Source organism: Neophocaena asiaeorientalis, unplaced genomic scaffold (assembly GCF_003031525.2).
Source record: "Neophocaena asiaeorientalis asiaeorientalis breed wild unplaced genomic scaffold, Neophocaena_asiaeorientalis_V1.1 scaffold116, whole genome shotgun sequence".
NCBI lineage: Eukaryota > Metazoa > Chordata > Mammalia > Artiodactyla > Phocoenidae > Neophocaena > Neophocaena asiaeorientalis.
In genome coordinates, this window is record NW_020174561.1 from 13,147,090 (window position 1) to 13,165,779 (window position 18,690).

The 18,690-nt window shown below is 37.0% G+C and overlaps 1 protein-coding gene across 1 annotated transcript in view; it reads left to right on the plus strand.

Annotated features, from left to right (window-relative positions):
- Positions 1-18,690, plus strand: part of IMMP2L (inner mitochondrial membrane peptidase subunit 2) — an 892,307-nt gene that overhangs the window by 92,707 nt on the left and 780,910 nt on the right. The window lies entirely within an intron of this gene.

An 18,690-nucleotide genomic window follows, 5' to 3' on the forward strand; every position in this document is an offset into this window, starting at 1 on the left:
GAGACACCTCAATGTCCCATTATTATGAAAGATAACTCTGCATAATCTAGTGACAGGTTTACTCACATTCAGAGGTCACATTGATATTTACTGAAGGCACAATAAGTATAGGATGCACTTTATTAAAAATTGTATAGCTCTTGAAATTGCTGACAGAGAGGCTGACTCAGTTTGATTTGGCTACGGATGTGATAATTGTAATACGGCTCACTGTGGTTTTTAGAGGTCATAAGTTACATTGCAAAGATTTGTGTATTTGGATTGTGGGAAAGTTACCGTGGAGTACTAAGACAATACAATAGGAAATACTTAAGTGTGAGTAGTATGTCTCACATAAATTGTACCATAGAATTAAATATGAATCATTAAAATATTCCAGGTTTATTAAAAATTTATTATTCTAAAGCATCTTTAAAGAGCAGTAAGAACTTGAAGAAATAATAGGAAAGCTTTGCTAACAGGACAGTGTGTTGAGTTGAAAGAAGGTAAATAATTTATTAACAAAATGCGTACAAAAAGATTTGTAGTAAATCAAGGGGGGAAATCAGTTAATAAAGAGGCCAGGGAGACCTTCAAGATGGTGGAGAGTAAGACATGGAGATCACCTTCCTCCCCACAAATACATCAGAAATACATCTACATGTGGAACAGCTTCTACAGAACACCTACTGAACGGTGGCAGAAGACCTCAGACCTCCCAAAAGGCAAGAAACTCCCCACGTACCTGGGTAGGGAAAAAGAAAAAACAGAGACAAAAGAATAGGGACGGGACCTGCACCTCTGGGAGGGAGCTGTGAAGGAGGAAAGGTTTCCACACACTAGGAAGCCCCTTCGCGGGCAGAGACTGTGGGTGGCGGAGGGGGAAGCTTCGGAGCCGTGGAGGAGAGTGCAGCAACAGGGGTACGGAGGTAAAAGCGGAGAGATTCCCGCACAGAAGATAGGTGCCGACCGGCACTCACCAGCCCGAGAGGCTTGTTTGCTCACCTGGGAGCTGAGGCTCTGACTTCAGAGGTCGGATCCCAGGGAGAGGACTGGGGTTGGCGGCGTGAACACAGCCTGAAGGGGCTAGTGCACCACAGCTAGCCGGGAGGGAGTCTGGGAAAAGTCTGGACCTAAGAGGCAAGAGACCATTGTTTCTGGGTGCACGAGGAGAGGGAATTCAGAGCACCACCTAAACGAGCTCCAGAAACGGGTGTGAGCTGCGGCTGTCAGCGTGGACCCCAGAGGCAGGCATGAGACGCTAAGGCTGCTGCTGCTACCACCAAGAAGCCTGTGTGCGAGCACAGGTCACTATCCACACCTCCCCTCCTGGGAGCCTGTGCAGCCCGCCACTGCCAGGGTCCCACGATCCAGGCACAACTTTCCCGGGAGAAGGCACAGCGCGCCTCAGGCTGGTGCCACATCATGTTGGCCTCTGCCGCTGCAGGCTCACGCCGCATCCATGCCCCTCCTTTCCCCCCGGCCTGAGTGAGCCAGAGCCCCGAATCAGCTGCTCCTTTAACCCCATCCTGTCTGAGCGAAGAACAGACGCCCTCAGGTGACCTACACGCAGAGGCGGGTCCAAATCCAAAGCTGAACCCCAGGAGCTGTGCGAACAAAGAAGAGAAAGGGAAATCTCTCCCAGCAGCCTCAGAAGCAGCAGATTAAATCCCCACAGTCAACTTGATGTACCCTGCATCTGTGGAATACCTGAAGAGACAATGAATCATGCGAAATTGAGGTGGTAGACTTTGGGAGCAAAGATATATATATATATATGTATATATATATATATATATATATATATATATGTATATATATATTATATATATATGTATATATATATTTCCATTTTTTCTTTTAGTGTGTATGTGTATGCTGCTTTGTGTGATTTTGTCTGTATAGCTTTGATTTTACCATTTTGTCCTAGGGTTCTGTCTTTTTTTCCTTTTTTTGTATAGTTTTTAACGCTTGTTATAATTGGTGGATTTGTTTTTTGGTTTGGTTGCTCTCTTCTTTCTTTTTTTTAAATTACTTAAAGGGATCCATAGCAGAATAACTGAGACAGAAGAACAGATAAGTGACCTGGAAGATAAAATAGTGGAAATAACTACAGCAGAGCAGATTAAAAAAAAAGAATGAAAAGAATTGAGGACAGTCTCAGAGACACTACATTCAAATAAAGTCCTTTTAAGAAACTGGCTGTAAGATTTAGAGAATGGACTTGAGGACACAGGGAGAGGGAAGGGTAAGCTGGGATGAAGTTAGAGAGTGGCATGGATATATATACACTACCAAATGTAAAATAGATAGCTAGAGGGAAGCAGCCGCATAGCACAGGGAGATCAGCTCGGTGCTTTTTGACCATCTAGAGGGGTGGGATAGCGAGGGTGGGAGGCAGACACAAGAGGGTGGAGATTCGGGGATATATGTATATGTATAGCTGATTCACTTTGTTATAAAGCAGAAACTAACACACCATTGTGAAGCAATTATACTCCAATAAAGATAGTATAAAAGTAAAAAAGAGAGGCCAATTATCAGTGAAGGGGGGTGTATTTAATGATTCTGAATGAAAGGTTAAACTGCTGTGAATTTCCGTTTAACAAAAAGGATGAAAAGCAATATGGATAATTAGACAGTAATAAGATCATACTGAAAAATATCAGAGAACTGCCTTAGGTGTTAGGGGAATATTGGCTAATGAACGTAACCTCCTGAAATTATCTTCTAATATTCACTGTGCTCTAGAAATGGAGGGAGTGTTGTTCTTAGTCATTTTCAAGGAGTTATGATTCTTTTGCACATTTATTTTTTTGTGGATTTTAAAAATGGTAGCAAACAATGAAATAGAGACTTTCTCATGAGAAAAATATCTAACATGTAATTTATTAAAATACTGTAATTTTCACTATGTGTATATGTTATTGGTTAGTTGTTTACATTTGGGTTCTACTTATCTGTTTCATAATAGAAACAGCTTGAGAGACTGTCAACCTACTTGAATCATTTATAGAAATTCAGTACAGGATATTATGATTTTTAGAAGAAAAAATATTTCTTTAGACAATATTTGGGATTTTTACTTATGTGTTTTTAATAAGACCTTAATTGAGATACACTTCTAGTTAGCCCAATAAGATATATATATAACATATGTATAACATATATAAATGAAATCTTATAAAAATGTTGGTAGATTCTTGGCCATTTTTGAAGCTTCTTATGCCTCTGAATTAAGAGAAGATCTTGGAATCTTTCTAGAATCAATATAAGGACTAATTTTATATGACCTCTGTACTAATGATCAGCTAGAGGGAATAATAACTAAGATAATTAAGTTCATAGATGATTCCAAATTTAAAGATGTTGTGAATATAGAAATTGAGCTAATCTCAGCTCCTATGATGCTTTGCTGAGAAAAAGGTCATTTGATATATAGAGAACTATATTTTATAATTAGTCTCTCTTTGTCACTGATATCTTATGATTAGCTTGGCTTTTCTTTTATTAGATAGTATATCAAATGCAGTTCTGCACTGTATATTAATGTTGAAAACCAATGAAAAAAATCTGCTTTTCATAATGTTAGCAGCTTCCCAACAGGTTAATAGCTCATATAGGTAATAACCCAAGGGGCAGTTAATGATTATCTAGCCAAAAAAGATTTGGACCAGATACCAAGAGACCTGGGTTCTAGGCTCACTCTGGCACTGTGAGACTTTATGTCAATTAATTTGTCAATTAACTTCTGTGGATAGGTTTTCCTTTTTAATAAAATGAAGGGATTGCACCTGATAATTTTAAGGTAACTTTTAATTTTACAGTTCTTTTCTCTATGATTTTATTTCCCACATGTGTAAGTTAAATTTATTTTATGATGGGAGGCATATCACAGCTTCTATTGGATATTTATAGTATTTTCTTATATTTAAATTATTGAGAGTTTGTTCATTTGGCAAATATTTTCCAGGTGTTTACTCTGGGTACAGAACTATCTACTGTGATACAGCAGTAAAGAAAATAGACAGGAAAAGCACTTTTCCTCATGGAACTTACTATTCCACTGGATAGGTGTGTCTAGAATGAGCCAAATTGAAAAGAGACATTTTTGAAACTTGTCAAAAATGTAACAGGTGGGCATATTAGAAGGGAAGCTTGATATTCAATAAATCAGCAATTGTGCCAAGCATGGTACAGTGCTTTGCACTGGTTCCCAAAAGTCAGTTTGCCTACATGTTCCCATTCCCGCATTCAGCAACTTCATTTTTGTCGCTTGAAGTCAGTCATGGTGGGAGTGTTTATATCATGAAAACTGGCAAACACTTCACATCCAGGCTTACAGTTAAAATTTTTAAAATTATGCTATTAAAATGGTTTGGTGGTAAATGTTGTCAGGTGGCACAGCAGAAATAGCAGACATAATTTCTCTCCATAGTTTCTATCCGCACACCTGGTGTGTGAGTTTGTTGAGCCACATGAACAACCACTGATATGATACTGAAAGTAATGAGTTAGTGAAGGGAGAGGAGCTGAAAGAAAAATAGGTGTGAATTTGTAATCTGATTTTAAAGATGGGGTGGTCCATGGTTGACCAGAGAAGAAGCGAGAGTTTCAGAGATGGCATGTGTAACAGTTCTGAGGCCAGAGTTAATAGTTGTGTGGGAGAAGTGGTTAAGTAGGTTTGTTGATCTTGAACAAGGTGTCAAAGCTTCACTTCATGGGAGCGTAACAACGTCTGAATCATGTGTTAGTCTGTACCAGCCAAGTCTTAAACGTGGCCACGTTTTCGCTAGCAGTGAAAAATGGAAGACCGTTCTTGAATTTTGTGACCTTATCTCTTAGTGATCCTTTGAGAGTTAAGGAAATAAAGAAAATCCTTTATAGTAGATTATAGGCTCTATACCAACTGAAGGCATATAAAACGTTGCCTGTGGTAAAAAATTTTGAGTATTGATACTGAATGTACCACAGATATTTATGTGATTTCCTCACCGTGAACTGCAAGTTACTCTTTTTATGGAGCAGGTTGACTTAAACAGCACTGTGACTGGGTCTGCAAGCACTGAAGGAGCAGTGTCTGTCTGTAACACCATGCTGCATTATGGTAGATGACAGTGGGACACCTAATACCTAGTATGTGTAGTAAGCTGAAGGAGGCCAGTACAAGCAGGGAAAACTGGAAAAGTCTTTTAAAAATGTGCTGAAGCTCTGCTTTAAATGAGATACCTGGATGTGTACTTCTGGGAACTAACAGCAGCCAGTGGACAGGCTGCCATATAGGAATCTGGAATAGAATACCTTTAAAATAGATGAATACACTAACTCCAGTTATGTGAAGAGCGGTCACAAACAGCAAGCAAAGAAACGAAAACATGTGGTTCAGAATTGAAAACACCTCTTTGGAAAACACAGTTGCTCTGTGCATGCCTGACTCCATTAGCTAGATTTGTATCAGCCTTTTATCAGTGTGGTACAATGAGATAGCACATAGTCAAGAAATGGAAGCTGGTATTCTTTGTTTCTCTCAATAATGTCATTTTGGAATACCAATAGTAGTTTTATTAAAATAAATGCAGGGTGTATATATATAGAATGAAATAAACATGCTCCCTAATCTTTTCATTTTTCAGCACTGTAGTTTGGAGCAATAACTGTACAATGAAAATAACTATCATAATTTTGGTAGTTAATAGCTTAAGAAACTATCTCACAGAATTAAGTACTATGTACAGTTTAAAGCAATAAGTTTATTTTTCAATTTCTCATGGAAAATTAGCTTGAAAAGAAAATGTCATTAAAAACCTAATTGTGCCCTTTTTTACATGTGAAGTTTAAACAGATTTATAGCAGCTTGGAATATTGAAGAAATTACAACCAGAGAGTTTTGGTTGGTTATAATTATTGGAGATCCTGAAACTGTGGCTGACCTGTAACATAGAGGTTGAGTGAGCTTTGAAGATTTCATTGGGCAAAGTCAGACTTTAAATTCTGCAAGAATTTGAAATATATATTAATATATACTGTAGTTATACTTTGAACTTAGTAATTTTTAAAAAATAGACCTCTTTCTTAAAATAAATTTATTGATTGATTGATTGACTGATTTTGGCCGTGTTGGGTCTTCCTTGCTGCACACAGGCTTTCTCTAGTTGTGGCTAGTGAGGGCTACTCTTCGTTGCGGTGCATGGGCTTCTCATTGTGGTGGCTCCTCTTGTGGAGCATGGGCTCTAGGCACATGGGCTTCAGTAGTTGTGGCATGCGGGCTCAGTAGTTGTGGCTCGTGGGCTCTAGAGTGCAGGCTCAGTAGTTGTGGCGCACGGGCTTAGTTTTTCCACGGCATGTGGAATTTTCCAGGACAAGGGCTTGAGCCCATGTGCCCTGCATCGTCAGGTGGATTCTTAACCACTGTGCCACCAGGGAAGTCCTTGAACTTAGTAATTTTTAACTTCTCATGAGTATAAAAAACCCTGATATTTTAGTGAGTTACCAATCTTGAATGGCAGACAACAACGCAAGAGTTGAGAAGTGAATTCTTTGAGCTTTTTCAAATGTTTCCTTAAAACTATTTTTTAAGAGACATATGCTTGAATGGATGATACTGTCTTTAATGTGGAGTTGTGTTGTTCAGAGTATATGTCCAAAACAAAAGCAAAACCTAGCATGGCTACCTTAAAAGATTAGTTACAATATGGGTTGAGCGGTGAACATAGGACACTGTTTATTGAGGTCATGATTTTAATATGTTTGGAGGTTGTGTTTTTTGCTACAAGCAAGTGATTTTATTGGACATGGCATAGAACGAGATGGATGTATATAACAGCCCAGCTACTGTTAACTTTTTTTAATTCAAACTTAAATTTTCACTGATGTTTCAAGAGGTGGAATAATAGAGGTAATACCATGGTGAGTTATAGTTTAGGTTTTGCTTCTAACTAGCCAGAGGACCTGAGTAAGCAACCTAATCAGTTAGGACCTTAGTTTCTTAAGTTATACCATCATGAAGTTGTCCTGGGTGACCTCTTCATAAACTTTACCCTAATGTGATTCAGAAGGCTGGTTTCGACAGAACCTTTCTGAATCCTGCCCTTATTCCAATTCCAGTGTTCATTCTCTAGATCAGGGCTGTCCAATAGCAATATAATGTGAGCTCTGTGTAATTTTAAATTGTCTGCTTGGCACATTAACAAGTAAAAAGAAATAGGTGAAGTTAATTTTAATATATTTCAGCTCAACATAGTATATCCCCAATATTATTTCCATATGTAATTAATATTAAACTATTAATGAGACATTTTACCGTGTTTGAAGTGCTAAGTCTTGAACATCTGGTGTGGGTTTCAGAGAACACATCTCAGCTTGGACTCGCTACTTCCAGCGCTCAGTAGCCTCACGGAGGCTCATGGCTGCTGTATTGGACTGTGCATCTGAGGTGGCTGGATCCTCATAATCACTACCCATCAATCAAATTTAGGAACTTTGGAGTCACCTTTAATTCCTTTTGTTTTCTCCCCTTTTCTATTCAGTAGTGACAGACTTGCACTTCCTAGAATCTGTCAGGATTTAGAGCTGAATGGGCACATTTTCTCTTTATTTTCAAACATCCAGAAAGAGTAACCTGAGTTCTCTTCAGTTCCTTAACTTATGAAATCAGACTTCTGTGTTCAGTAATTGACAGAAACTCCTTGAAAAAATTCCCAAACCTTCTCAGTGCTAAATACAATGGCCACAATATGAATGCTTCCTGATGCCATAGCGAACTCAGGTGCTGTAAATACTTCCTCCTGGAAATTTCCTTGTCTCTCATCATGTTACATTCCTTTCTTGGTTCTTCCTTGAGTTCTCTGTTTTGCTGATTCTTTTCTTGGATCTCTTTTCTTTCCGTTTGCCCTCTGTCCTTGACTTCTTGCCAGAGAATCGTGCCTGTACTTTTAGCTATTTATTGGACATATCTATATGATGATATTCTGTGGATTCTCCCAACCTAGCCTTTGCTCCATACCAAACTTGTTTTCTTCCTCCGTGTTACTATTTTGGTTCTTGACATTTTTGCCATATTTGGTCAGAAGTCAAAGTTAGAGACTTCACCATAATCTTTAACTTCTGCCAATTTTTTTTTACCATCTATATGTAATTTGATACACAATCTTTTTGGGTCTACCTGTGAAATACATTATGAACATTTTTCTTTCCTCTTTTTTTGCAGTGTTTCACTTCATGTCCCCCTCACCCTTGCTAAGATCCCACCTGGTGCCTCTTACTTTGACTCTGTTTCCTCTAATACATTTTCGACATTGCTACCAGAGTTCTTACCAACACAGTTGGATAATACTGTTTTCCTGTTTGAAACTTACAGCGATTCCATTTGTCCTCTTCTTACGTGGCATGTAAATCCTAGGCTACTGTTCTATCTTTAACTCTAGACATTCTCTTCAGTATTTTCCTCCCCTCTGAAAACCTTTAAGGCCTAAATTTAAAGATGAAATTTTAGTCTTCTTGACGATTAGTGGAAGAAACTAGTCATCAAGTGTGGATAGTATGGCCTGACAGCATTCATATACTCATAAGAAATGGGGAAATATATGGTATGCTTATGTGATACTCATAGCTAGGTTAACAAGCAGATTTCTGTATTTCCCTGTAAAAGAAGCCCTGTATAGATATTTCAGTTTCCGAGCAGCAAGAATTAATAGCATCCTGGAAACAATGAATGATGTATGTCTTACTTGCAGATATACTTTCTGTACTTGGAAACTAATGTAGAGAAATATCCTAGTTAAGGTTCACAGCTTGGCTGAGTTTTACAGGAAAACAATAGATCCCCTGAGGTAATACTAATGTAAGTAGAAAGTAACTCAGACAGTTAGTACATCTGGTTGGGTTGAGAAAGAATGACTTTAATTGTTACCTATTTTCTAATATTTTTACAATTGGTTGTCTTCTGGACTCTTTATTCTCCTAGCATATTTCATTTGAATGAGATGTTAGTTCTTTATAATGCAATGTGTTATTTCATCCAGCCCAATCCTATTATTATTAACCTCACGTGCCTTAGCTGGCAATGGGCTTCCCTTAGGCAGCATAGTCATTGATGCTGTGGGAGGAAATGGATAAATATTAATTGGAAGGTGTTACTTCTGGGAGACCTTAAAGAAGTACTAAATATGCTGAGGAAGTCATTTTTGCTGCTATTTCATGGGAGTTGGTTTAAAATCTAATTGCTTGATTTGAAAGAAAACTAGAGGTCAAACAGCAATGAATAAATTGTCAACAGGAAAATTTTTGCATATAGTAAAACTGTTTTGCCCTTTTCTCAAAAGGAAAACAAGGTAATAGCCAATCATTATATTTAAAATGGTAATTAACCTTCTCATCTCTGTAATTTCAAGCAAGTCTAGACATGAACTCAGGATTCAGCATATTGTTTTAATGTAAACATGGGTCATCAGTGAAAACTTATTCTCTAAAATCACTAATATTGTGCTAAAGTATGAGCACTGTGACTCATAAGTAGGAGAAAAAAGCCCCAAACTGTAACTGCAACAAAATATTTCCTTTAAAGTAAAAATGATCTCTTTTTTAAAAAAAAACAAAAAACAGTCACTACCATTTATTTGGCACATACAATCTGTTACACACTCTGCTAAATACTTCATAAACATTATCCCTCTTAGTTCTCAAATAATATCATGAAGCAGCTATTGTTATTTTCAGTTTAGAGGTTGAGGCCTGGAGAAATAATTTGCTTGGTTCCATTTACCCAGTAAGTGACAGAGCTGGGTTTATCTCAAATGTGACTCCAAAGTTTAAGCTCTTTGTGCCATTTTGCTGTTAATTTTTAAGGAAAAAAATGTGTTTTTCCCCCCAGACTGTGTGCCAGCTTTCCTGTGGAGGATTAAGCATGAGGATGTTAAATGAATAAAATGGTTGACGTTTGGGTAGTCCCTCTCCTGTTACTTATGGATCTATTACTGGGAAATGTAGATCCCTCATGATTTCCTTATCACCACCACGTGCTCTTCCTCCTCTAGAGACTAGGGTGTAACAATGAGAATGATACATTGTACTCATCCTGGGCTTTATATAGTCATTGTTTCATTTGAACATCACAAGAAGCCCTTGAAACTAATTCCTGTTTTACTCATGAGGGCGTTGAGGCTAAGGGAAGTCAAGGAACCGGCCCAGATTCTCAGCTAATAATTGGAAGAGCTGTCTGGAATATTATAAAAATGATCTTTTATGGAACTACATAGTTCTGGACTATTTATATACAGTTGGAAGTTGTAGAATTAGAAGTGGTTGAGGGCTGGCTTTGTGTCAGGAATTCTAAATGCTTTGTATATATTATGTCATTTAATCTTCCCAATGACGTGTGAGGTAAGAACAGTTATTTTACAATAAGGAACTTGTGGCCCACGGAGGTTTTAACTTGCCCAAGGTCATTTAGTAAATGTGGGAGTGAGGATTTGCACCAGAGCCTTCTCACCTCAGGGCTGTGCTCTTGGTCGCTTGGCTCTTCTGCCAAATTCGTAGTCACGTAGTCAGCCAGCCAGTCCATCTGCTTCTATAACAATGAACTCTATAGCTACCACTCGACTCATAGCTAGTACCCTCATTTCTAAGTTGAAGCTTTCTTGGGATGTAGATAAGATATTTTGATGTATTGGTAAATAAGTGCTTATATAAACACAAATACAGTACATTTAAATGTATCTCAAAGCCATTTTATACAGTAACAGTAAACACTTTTTGCAAATTAGTTATTGCAGTTGAGGTGTGTTTGGCTAAGTCAAGTAATGGAATATTTTCTAAAGTTTTTTGTTTATTTTTAACTTAAAAAGAAGGCTTATAGTTGGCAAAGATCAATGAGGGTTTCTTTTCCCAGGTTCCCTCCCCAATTACTTAACCCTTTCTTAAAATGCTACTGAATTTGATGATTTTTCATGTCCTTTTGGAGTGACATCTTCTCCACAATTAAACAAAACCAAGCATATACATCTTGGGATGAAAATCACTATTAAGGGCTGTCTCTGGCTGAAGGAGGGGTTTGATAACTGTTTAAAAGGCTGAGTAGAGCTTGGGGTAGGGGGTGGAGTGTGGTGTCTCACCTGTAGCCTGGAGTAGCCCAGGTGGGGGATTGATGAACGTCACAGACTTGTCTGACAGCACGTGAAGTCATCAAAAATGAATTTTAAGGCAATAAAAATCCTGACGATTTAAAATGTTCTGCCACAGGGGTCAGAGAGCCAGGTATAGCAGGAGGGACAGGTCTTATTGCCCTTTTGAAGGACAGGTAGGTTGGTAGTAAAAGTTACATGCTTGGCTGTGCTTTTATATATTCCTTACATACCTTTGACTGGGCAGGTGGGGTCCACATAAAATGATGAGGCTAGATTGACTTAAAGCATAGATCAAGCACAAAACATCAAAGGAAAAGTTAATAATAGTAATAGCAGCTAATACAAAACACTTGTATAAGCCAGGCATTGTTCTAAGCACTTGATCTATATTAATTGATTTAGTTACCATAAAATTAATGTAAGTATCAATAATTTGATGTCTATCTCACGTGGCAACCCTATGACCTGTATACTATTGTTTTTATGTCCATTTTATTAACATACAGCAAGGTTAAGTAATTTGCTCAGTTTACACAGTCTAGTAAGTGGTGGAGGCAAGAGTCAAAGTGGAGTAGTCTGCCTCCACAATCCATGCTCTTAACCTCTGTCATACTGCTTCTCTAGAGGAAGATAGAAATGAGCGAGCGCCAAAGAGTCACAAATGTGTATATGATACAGAGTGGTACCTTTACTACCAATTATTTTAAGTATCGATTGGAGGCCTCCATGCCTGAGGTTACACTTCTGTTTAGAGTTTTGAAAAACAAATCATGTAGATCATCTGAAGTAAAGAAGTGGCTTATCCCAATATATCAGATGGGGTCTTGGTGAGAAACAGATGGTACATGAATGAGAGTGATGAAGAGAGGTTAATGAAGGGGCTGTTGACAAAGGGGTGGGCAGGATTCAACTGGGAAGAAATACTGAAGCACTCAAGGACTAGTAACAGTGGGAAGTCATGACAGCCTTATGCCAGAGGGTCAAGGAGAGGAAATGGAATTACCTGTACTGGTGAGAGCTGGAAGCATGGGAGAGGGGCCAGTGGACAGGAATTGGGACCTTGAGTGACTGAATGTAGTGACTCCCAAAACAGCGTCCTGGTGGGAGGTCAGGGGTGACAAATTCCCCACCTTCTCTTTTCTATTAGCTTGTGATCTCCTGCAGGTGCCTCCCATTGGCTGAACCCAGCTGGAAGCTAGAAGTCAAGGAAGCTTGGGTAATGTAGTTCACAGACGTCAGCCTCTGGGGTAGAAGTCAGAAACGATCAGGAAGTGGATCTGGAGGGCAGCAGATTAACCAGTGTGCTATTTGTTATAAGTTGAATTGTGTCAACCTCCCCCTCACCCCCAAAAAAAACCAAAAAAAGAAAACCAACCAAACATATGTTAAAGTTCTAAACCTCAGTTTCTCAGAATGTGGAACTTATTTGGAAATAGGGTCTTTACAGAGGTAATCAAATTAAACTGAGCTTGTAAGGCTGAGCCCTAATCCAGTATGACTGGTGTCTTTATAAAACGGGGAAATTTGGACACAGACATACACAGAAGAAGTTGTTGACACAGGGAGAAGATGGCCATCTATAAGCCAAGGAATAACTGCAGCTACTAGAAACTATGTGAGATTCCTGGAAAGGATCCTTCCCTAGCCTCTTCAGAGGGAATATTGCTGTGCTGACACCTTTATTCACACTTCTGACCTCCAAAACTGTGACACAATACATTTCTGTTGCTCTAAGGCACCCAGTTCTTAGTACTTTGTTACAACTCCGCCAGGAAACTAATATACTGTATATCATGATAAAGTTTCTTATTGACCAACTTTGTTTTTCATTTCTTTTAAGTTTATATAGAATCATAGAGTTCAAAGACTTTAGAAATGAGCTAGTGTAAAACTGATTTTGGAGATGAGAGCCTTGACCAAGGTCACGAAACTTTATTAGCAAGGTCAGAGCTAGGGCCATACAGGTAAAGTGTGTATCTAGACATTGTATCACTGAATTTTTAGGTAAGAAAAGCCTTGTCACTATAAATTTACAGGTTTCAATATCCTAATAATTAATTTTGGGGCATTAATTAATTATGCCTTGTTGGTATATTCCTAATTCATTTTTGAACCAACATTTTCTTGTTAATATGAGGTAAACAACAAACAATATGATAAACATCCCTGTAGGTAAATCATTGTTACCAATTCTTGTTCTGCATAAGACCATGTTTGCATGATAAACAACAGAGCATCAAAAAAGCAATTGCCTGTGTCCAGAATAAGTGAAAACTCAGTAGCATATCTCAATAGAAAAAAATTTCTGTGGGTTGGAGAGATGTACCGAAGTCAATGTATAAACAAAGACTTCAAAGTTAAAAAGACTTCACAATAAAACCTTAAGCTATATGTTGGGAGTAAAAATGATTACAGCCCTTTAGGGAAGCAGTTTGGCAATGTGCAGAAAGAGCCTTAAACTTTCACTTTGCTATATTACATAATTTTGTGTATATATATATATATATATAAAAAATATACTTTTTTCTCCCTCAGGATGCTATCTGCTTTTTGTTTGAACACTGTTCTGGAAAATGTTAAATATATACAATCTTGTTTCATCTGTAACTCCCATCTACTTTGTTATCCTGTATAATTTTGTTACAAATCCCAGACATCATATTGCCCTTTGATTATTGTTTTTGATAAGTAGTTCAGTTTTGAGGAATATATTCTAATACAGGAATTTGAAATTATTGAAAAAATTTATACCCATTGTGTTCCTTACAGAATTATTTGTAATGGTGGAAGAAATTGAGAGCAACTATCTGGCACTAAGGCAAAGTATAAATTGTAAGATGTCCATTTGATGGAATGCTGTATTAAAGTGAAGCCTGTGAACAGTTGTAGGTAACATGAGTAAAAGCTTACATTTGAATGATGAGAATTGAAAAAGTGGATAGAATAAAATAAGCAAGGAAAAACTTGGCTTGGAGAAATCATGAGAAGGAAATAGACCAAATATGAAATAATGATTTACCTGGATCACAGTGTTGTGGGTTATTTTCCCTTTTGTCTGCTCTTCAGTATGTTCCATATCTTCTATATTGATTAATTAGTTTTATGATGGGAAAAATACAATAAACTTGAATTGTGATTTAAAAATAAGGAACATCATATTTGGCTTTTGATAATCATACTACCTGGCTCTAAGCATTTATGGTAATTGTGGGACCTAATTATAAGAACAGATACCGTCACAAAAGGATATTAATAGGATTTTTCTGGATTGCAAAATTTGCAATTGACTGCTCTCATTCCTTCCTTTTCTTAGTTAACTTTTCTACCTTTACCACTTAAAAAAAAGGAGAGAAGGCAAACATTTATTAAATCTCCCACAAACACCTTTATTTACGAAATTCAAACAAAAAAATGATAAAATACCCATTCTTCTAACTTCTGAAATGTTGATTGGCCTTAAACTTGGTTCTCATTTCTGATTGGGCTTCCTCTAATTCCTTGTAGCTCTTGAAATTGCCACTAAAACTTGTAATCTCCAATGTGTTTAGCTGTATTTGTAGAAGAAATATTCCTTATCTAATAGGATTTAGATAGTAGCAGTTAAAATGTCTTTAGAAACTCAGTTTACATGCCCACATCTTTATATGTTTATTCTGTTTGCTTTATTCATTGCAATTGAAATATATTGAGTTACATTTTACATCTGAGCTTCTGGCTGCTTTCTCTCCTTTACCCCCTCTACCCTTATGCTGGGGTGACATTTCAGCCCATACAGCTGAATTGTAACATGAAGCATTTTGCCTGGTTTCTAGCTGCCTTTTTGGAGCCTGTAGAGCTGCAGTAAAGCTATCTTAGAGCCATGCTATGAAGCATTTTTATTTCACTGAAATCTATCAAAACTTGATTAGAATTCTCTGATGTTCCAAGTCAGCTTGATTTCGACGATGCCTTCTAGGTTTTAGCAATTTCCTTTATTGCACCACATTTTATCTTAGGGGGGACTGTACACCTGCAAATCCTCCTATCAAAGGGCCTCTTTGCATTGAGCTCTTTGTAAGGGAGTTCCCTGTGACTTTCTGCTCAATAAAGGGGATATGTTTTAAGGAAGAAAACTACATTTTACCATATAAAATATAATAATGATGATTAATAATAATAATAAAAGTAGTAGAAACGTTGGCCTGTCATTTTGGTTGCTGTGACAGAGGGAAAAATATGAAAATGCAAATGGCTCTTAAAACTTTTGTCTAGAAATATCACAAGTCACTTTTGCTCATATTTTATTGGTCAAAGCAAATGACATGGTCACTTTTAAGGGTAAGTGGAAAAGTATAGTGAGTATATAAAAGAATGTTAAGTATTTGTGAGTACTTTCATAGGTATGATTGGTTGATTAATTTATTTAACTAAACTGAGTCCTTTTTGCTCTTCATTGTTGTATTACCATGCCTGTAATACGTACAAAACAAACAATATCTCAGCTGTCCTGGAACCAACATTCTTGTGACAGCACTATTCTGGAAATCAGCTTGTCAGTATTAATCAAGAATCTTAACCATGCTTCTGTCTTTTGGCCCCATAATTCCACTTCTGGATTGCTATGGTAAAGTGATATTCTTAAATACAAAATTATGTGTAATGATAAATATTGTAACTTGATTTATATATACTGAAAAATTAGAAACAAATGTCCAGTAGGTAAATAGTGAACTATAAAAAATTTACTCATAGATTATTCTGAGCTCATCAGTTAGTATTGAAAACAGTTGTTACATTTTAAGTGGCAACTTGGTGACCATTTTAGCCTCCTGTGATTAAATAAAGCAGGTAACATAATTGATTCTGGGCTTGGACTGGCAAGACGGTGAGGACTTTAAATTATTAGGATTACATAGAAGGATTAGATGTCCCCAAGTATGAGTTTATGGACAGGGGGGTGAGGATTATGGAGAGAAGCTAGACGTTTTAAATTCTAATAGGATATTGAATCATTCATGTAGACATATCCTGAAGGCAACTGGAAATCTGGGATCAGAGATTGGTTGGAGATTAGGACTAAAAATGTTCTTTGGGGATTCATCAGTATAGAAATGTTAATTGATTTTGGGGAAGTAGATGAGCTACCAAGAAGTGAATTAAGAGGAAGAGAAATGCAGGCAGAGAATCAAAGGTAAGTGGTGGAGGGAGAAAGGATGAAACGGATCCTGAAGAAAGTGATGAAAAGATCAGAGAGACTGGAGAACCAGAAAAACATGGAGTTTTGGGAAATTTTTAAGGAAAGAATTTTTTGGAGGGAAATAGAGCTGAGAGGCAAAGGAGAAAGAGATTGGGGGGGTAATTTTATTGGTCATTTCAAGCAGGTTTTTTTTTGGTAACAGGGCGGTACGTGGTAGGTTACTTATTAAAATAGAAGCATATCATATTATTGATGGTAATAATGCCATTCCATAAAAATTGACCAAAGTTTTTTGTCCATTTTAAAACTACTTTTAGTAAAAGGCCCAAGTGATTAAGCAGAAATAATTTACATCTTAATAGACATTTACTCATGCAAAGAAAAAGTACTCATACAAGGAAAATTCATTCCAAGCTTTATGCTAACCAAGTGGTCAAAAATACCAACCTTATTCACATATTGAAAAAATAATTGGTATCTCTGAGATCAGAGCAGATTAAGTGGTCTGTAAGATGTAAAAGAGAAAAGCAAAAGGTGAGAAATCTTAAAAATCTTTTAGGCAAAAATATCTGGGTAGTACGGTTCTATTCAGCAACTCAGTGATTTATATGCTATATCTTGAAGCAACTAGAGGACATGGTGACCATTTTTCATGACACAGAGTATTTTCTTTGTTTGCTTTAAAGGACAAATGAGTGACATTTGAAGACTTTACAATAACTTTGTGGGAAGAACTAGGGCATTTGCAATGAGAAAAATGTAGTTTTGCCATGTACAAAAAAATGCTATAAGCTAGTAAAATGTAACAGCATACTGTATACCCAGAAGGGCTGCTGTAACACTTGTATCTATGTAGATCTCTTTTATCCTCAAAACTTCATGGTTTTAAATGAGTACAGGTTTCTTAGTCAGGTAGTATGGCTGGAATGTATTTAAATTTTTGTTGATGGATTCTATGTTCTTCTCCCACTATAGAATCTAATGGCTAGGTTTCTATAGTTTCCTCCTTTTCTTTGAACACATTACGAAAGGCTAAATATTAAGAAGTAAAAATTAGCAAGATATGCTTGGTATCACTGGTAAGGTTTTAGAATATTAGGTTTTTGATTAGGGAAAGACTTGGATCCTCTACATTTTACCTCACTTTTGCAAATGAAGAATTTGAGGCACAGGAAAATTAAGTGTTCTAGTCCTACTAGAACCTGGCCTTATCTGTCACTATTAGGTATTTCCAATAGACTCGGCTGTACCTAATTTTACAGTATCAGTGCTAAAATGCTGGTGTAACTAGGTCGAGAATTTCCTCATGAGTAATGATGAACTCACTGATGTGGTTTCAGTCAGTAACTGAGCAAGCCATGTCCATAGGGCAAGTACCATTTGTTATCTAAAGGAAGGGAAGAGAAGGAAGGACAGCTCCTAGGTAGGGGACATGGAGTCTGTGATAGTAAGAAACGTTCAGGACTCAGAGTCAGAGGGCCTGGGATTCAGTTTTGATGGTGCCACTTACTAATGGTGTGACTTTGGGCAAAATCCTAAACTCTGTAAAGTTTCTTCATGTATGGGATGGGAGTCATGATTGTTGCCATACTTACTTCATAGATTAATTGTGAAAATCAAGCTATTGTGAGAAAGAATCAAGTTTAAGTTTACCAATATTCACGACTACTGCTACGTTCCAGGCAGTACTGCAGACCCCAGTAATAAAGGAGACAAAACTTTTGTAACATATTATGAAAGGCCAAAAATTAAGTAAAATTTACCAGGAAGTCTGATCGATATCTTTGATAAGTATTTAGAATAATAGGTACTTTTTCCAAGTTACAAACCTGACTATTCAAGACAGGACTTTGTCTCCTTTTATGCTCAAGGAGATTACAACTAGTTGTAGCTGTGTGTTGATGGAGATTGTTGTTATAATGCAGTTTTACAAACTGTTAATATTAGATTGAAGATGGGAAATGAATGTCAGCAGTATATCAAAAAGGAGGAGGAAGATTATTTGCTTAGGAAGGATGGGGGTAATTCTTTTTTTTTTTTCAGTGTTTTATTTTAAACCATACCTTTTATGCTGTAACATCTTTCTTGTTCTTCTACTAGAGACCAAAGCACTATTACTACTCTTTGAGTCAGCAAGAGATTGAATAATTGTGCTTCAATCAAGGACCTCATCTTTTATTTTTACCTCTAAAGGATTATTTGGCTTCACTGAGATTTTGGGTCTCAATTTTAAGGTTCATACATTGCTGGCAATCTTTATGGACTATACTGGCGCTAATATTTAAGCAAATGATGACCATCTAATGTTAGGGTTTCTGATTCTAAGCTATTTGTCATTTATAATTGTGTTAAATATTTTTACATTTATAAGTTTTTTTCTGGTTTCTGAAATGTACATTTTTGTTCATATTTCAA